The 4,686-nt window shown below is 44.8% G+C and overlaps 1 pseudogene; it reads right to left on the bottom strand.

The window, feature by feature from the left end:
- Positions 1-590: 590 nt before the first annotated feature.
- Positions 591-2,499, bottom strand: LOC127652330 (uncharacterized; annotated as a pseudogene).
- Between the last annotated feature and the right edge of the window lie 2,187 nt (positions 2,500-4,686).

Here is a 4,686-nt window from a genome sequence, read left to right as displayed (position 1 = left end):
GTCCATTCCCAAGAGTAAAGGAAGAATTAAAAAGAAAGTAGTACCATGGTGGGATGACAAATCCTAAGGTAGTAGTAAAAAATAGGAATAAAACATTTAGGATAGTTATAAGAACACATAATTTTCAACACGAAAGTATATGATTCAGTATAACCAAGCTCAGGCAGAAAGTAGTAAGGAGGACAATAAGACAAACAAAAAGGACATTCTGGAAAACATATGGTGATTTAATTGGAAACACAACTCAGATTGAAGAAATATGGGGTATGATTAAAAAGATGGGGGTGATAGGAGAGAATTGAGCTATCAAATTATGATTGAAGAAAATAAAACTGCAGTAACAAAAAAGGAAAAGGTAGTGATGATGGCAAAAGCCTTTGTTAAGATAAACAGCTCTAATAATTTTTCAGAAGAAGGAAGAAGAGGTTGAGAAAGAACAAAAGTAGAGAATGAATATGTGTTATGTAGGAAAAATAATGGTGACAAGATGTCCCTTTTAGCATGAGAGAACTGCAAAGAGCATTGAACAGGACAGGGAAAACTGGACCGACAAAATATGTTACAGTATGAAAGATCTTCCAATTGTGGATTTAGTTGAAGATGGAGGCTGAAAACGGTGGAACTGGCGTGGGATGGATATCTGATTCTGGAGCCAAGGTTCTGAACTTCTGGAAGGAAAAACGAGACAAAGGTTCAGCAATGGTATTGTCTCGAATGAGAAACTGGTGTTGGGCGGATATTAGTGTTAGTCTGCGAACAAATGGCATGATGGCTTGAGAACGAGATCGGCCTTTATTTATGATTTCGACTACTGCCGAGTTATCTGAGTGAATGAGTATGGAGTGTCTGGACCATTAGTGCCCCCAAAGGATGGCTGCTATGATGACGGGATACATTTCATAGAATGCGGATGATGGGGGAACGTCTGATTGTTGGACGACGCTTCTAAACTTGGGCGGCCATTCGGAAGCGAACCAACGACCGCTGTAGTATCCCCCGAAGCCGGTGGAAGGCACTGCGTCTGTGTTCAGCTGAAGGTCTTCTGGTTGAGTGATGTAGTCATTATAGAAGAAGGATATGCCGTTCCATGAAGATAGGAACTTTTGCCAGAGGTGCATTTCCATTTTACAAGCTTCGTCCAGAGTGACTTTGTCATGGAGAGAGGGGATTGTTGCTGCTTTTGTTAGGAGATTGGAAAGGAAACAATTTCCTTGGGGAATTATTCTGATGGCGTAGTTAAGGTGACCAAGGAGCACTAACAGTTGTTGCTTTGTGCACCTGACTGCTAGAAAGTAATTTGGTAGGAGCAGTGATATGCAATGTATTTTCGTGGGAGGCAGAGAAGCTTGGATGGTGACGGAGTATAAAGTGATACCTAGAAACTCGATAGAAGTGTGTGGCTGCTTCTACAGCCGAAGGCAAGGCGCACTGTGAAATAATAGGCTCCTTTCCAGAATATTCCAAAGTAAATCTGGGTGAATGGGCATGACTTTGAAAGCGTTGGTGATGTCTGCTTTAGAGAGCCATGCTCCATGGCCTGCCTTGCGGATGAGAGTGATGGCGTGGTCGATGGTTGCATATTGCATAGAGAAGTCGGGGGTTGGAATGATGCTATTATTACTAGGAATGCTAGTGCCGTGGGGGGAAGAGAGATCGATGATTAATCTCTTTTTTCCGGAGTATTTCCTAGTGGCGATGCCAATGGGGCTAACGCGGAATGGAGAAAATGGTGGCTCTTTGAATGGGCCTATCATGAATCCTTGCTGGACTTCTTTTGGCTATTAGTGAGTCAACGGTGTCTGACTCAGAGAGTGCGGACTGCAGGTTATGTGGGGAACAAACATTTTCTGGATATGAGTGACAGTATTTCTATACCTGGATGGAAACCGTTTTTTAACCCATTGGTAAGTAAGTCGATGAACTCTCTGTCGGGGTGATCTAGTAAGGCGGTGGCTAGGGCTTTTACCTTAACTGGTGTACTGAGAGACTTAAGTAGTCATTCTGGTAGAGCGGTTGGGTTGTGGGGGCAAGAGTTCCTTGCGTGGGCGCCGCAGAAGGAGCAGGTGTGAAGGAGTCTGCAGTTGGAATGGGAGCAGCCGAGGTGGTTGAAGTTGTTACATACCATTCTGCCTCCTTGATAGAGGATTGGTCGTCCTCTTTTGTCGATGCTTTTGGGTAAGGGAACATGAGCTGTGGGGCATATATCGAGGGGTTTTGGAATAATGGGAGGAGGTGGGGCTGCTGTAGATAGTCGGTTGATTACCGAGTTTTTGCATGCTGAGGAGGGTTGAGAGTGGAAGGGTGTGATGACAGTGCACGCTGAGGCTGGATGTGATGGTGCTCCACATAGCTCGCAGGAGAGTGAAGTGCGGGCTGCGAAAATGCGTCGAGGGTACCCCAGTATGATACTTGGTTGAACTGCTGTTACCGACCTGCTGCTTGAGTGGTGAAAAGAATGTGGTAGTTGTAGAAGCCTGTCCCTCCAAAACGTACAGCCATGTCTAGTATGACTGATAGGTAGTCGTCTAGCCTGGTGCTTCGATCCGGATAGACGGAGCAAATTATCTAAAAAAATTGAAGAAGCTAAAGCAAATTCGGTAGGGATGAGGTCTTTAGAGCGGGAATTTATTGTGTGGCTGAGCTGCATTAAGCCTAGACTGGTTTGCAGCTCTCTGGTCTGGCTGATATTTGAGAGGGATGGCTGAAGAAGTTGGGCTAGGTCGGTGTAGTTACCTGATAGGATTTGTAAGCATAAGGATGAAGAAACTGGGGAGTGTCGATGAATTGATGAAGCTGGGCGAGGAGGTGGTGCTGCTGTAGCAAGGGTATATGGGCTACTGTTTATTGGCAGGATGTGAGGGTATTGGGAAGGGGTGGAGTTAGGATGGGTGAGGGAGGGGAAAAGGGGTGGATTAGTTGAAAAGAAAGAAGAAATAGGATGAGGTTGAAAAGGTCCATTGAGAGGTAGATTTCCAGGGTATACTGCAAAGGAAACTTGATTTGGGTAGGTTGATGGAGAGGAACTAGGAATGACGGGAGCCGTGCTGCTATGAAGGAAGGGTAGAGGAATGGATGGTGGGATGAAAGGATGTAAGTGCGTGAGGATTTGAAGCTGTTTGTGAGCATAGGGATGAAAAGAAAGATGTAATGATCTGGGACAGATCTGAGGTAGGAGCAGATAATACTGGAATTTGTGCTTGGACTCCACTAGGTGGCGCGGATGCTGCTGGCTGAGGCCGCTGTGGAGGAAGCGTGGTGACGTCACGAGTGACAGTGGGAGGATCGCGTGAGAATGCTGGATGTGTTGAGGGCTCGGGTTTGTAGATGCTGATGTGTTGTTGGATGCTGTGTAAAGTTGAAATAATCTTGATTTATTGTCGGAGCGGCTGAAGCGGATGCCTTTATCCTTAAGAGCTCGCTGAAGGTGGGCTACGGTGCAATCCTTAATGCTGTCCGTTGGAGATGTGCTGTGAACACGAACGCAAGCTCGCCGTGGAGGACTGCGGGTGGATGAATGAGAGCGATGCTGAGGAGGTCATTCATGAGGAGGTCGATCGCGACCGTGCCTGTGGCGATCTCTGATAGTAGCTCTCGTGAGCAGGGAAGAGCGGTCCTGTGATAGAGTCGGGGTTGGAGAAATCTCTGACAGTGAGCTTGGATGGGAATGCCCGTGGGTTTGAGGAATAAGAACGGCAGAGCGCAGCCGGTGTGGAGTTTGGCTGTGTGAGGACTGTTGAGACGATTTCTTGGGTGAAGGATCATTTGTTCGAAATAAATCTTCGTCTGATTCGGAAGGGTTGATCTGAATCTCGGGATCCATGGTGAGTGAGACCGTTGGTCGAGAAACTGAGACAAACGGAGCTGAGGAGGTTGGTTCAGTTTAAGTGCGTTGACGGGCAGAAGCTGATTGGTTGAGGCGTGGTCCGCTCCCGAACTTTAGTTAACTTGTTAACTTCATATAATGGAATGCATGATAAATAAAAAACTAATGTATTTCTTAGAGAGTAGAAATATAATGGCTGGATGTCAAAGTGGATTTAGAAAAGGAAGAAACACAATGGATCCTGTGATAAATTTGGAAGAGGAAACAAGGAAAGGTCAAATAAATAAAGAAAAAGTAATAGCAGTGTTCTTTGATGTGGAGTAGGCATACGATATGCTATGGGAAGAGGGACTTCTAATTAAATTAGACTTGATGGGAGTTGGAGGGAAAATGTTCAACTGGATCATGGATTTCTTAAATGGAAGGAATATACAGGTGAAGAGAGGGTCAGATATATCAAGACAATATCATGTAGAAAACGTAATATCACAAGGGAGTGCAATTAGTCTAACTTTATTCTCCATAATGATTAATGATATTAACTTAAATATTCCAGTGGATATAGGAGGAGAGCACTCATAATGAATATATGAGCTATAGCCATATAGTATGAATTACTCCCTATGAACCCGGCCAGGAAAGGAGTTTATTTATAATGAAGTGCTTGTGACTTATGGAATTATAACAGCCTGAATGCAGGTGGTTGTGTAAATGACGCAGAGCCCATACTTAAAAAGGGGGACATGTGAAGAAAGAGACGTTACATCTAGGTTGTAAAAACGTGCAAACGTGTTTTGTGAGGACCATCCTGCTGCAAAACATATGTCTTGTAAGGACACACCATTCGTCTATGCCCATGAGGA

The sequence above is a fragment of the Xyrauchen texanus genome, chromosome 12, assembly GCF_025860055.1.
Source record: "Xyrauchen texanus isolate HMW12.3.18 chromosome 12, RBS_HiC_50CHRs, whole genome shotgun sequence".
In the NCBI taxonomy this organism is placed as follows: Eukaryota; Metazoa; Chordata; class Actinopteri; order Cypriniformes; family Catostomidae; genus Xyrauchen; species Xyrauchen texanus.
This window is presented reverse-complemented; position numbering and strand designations above follow the sequence as displayed.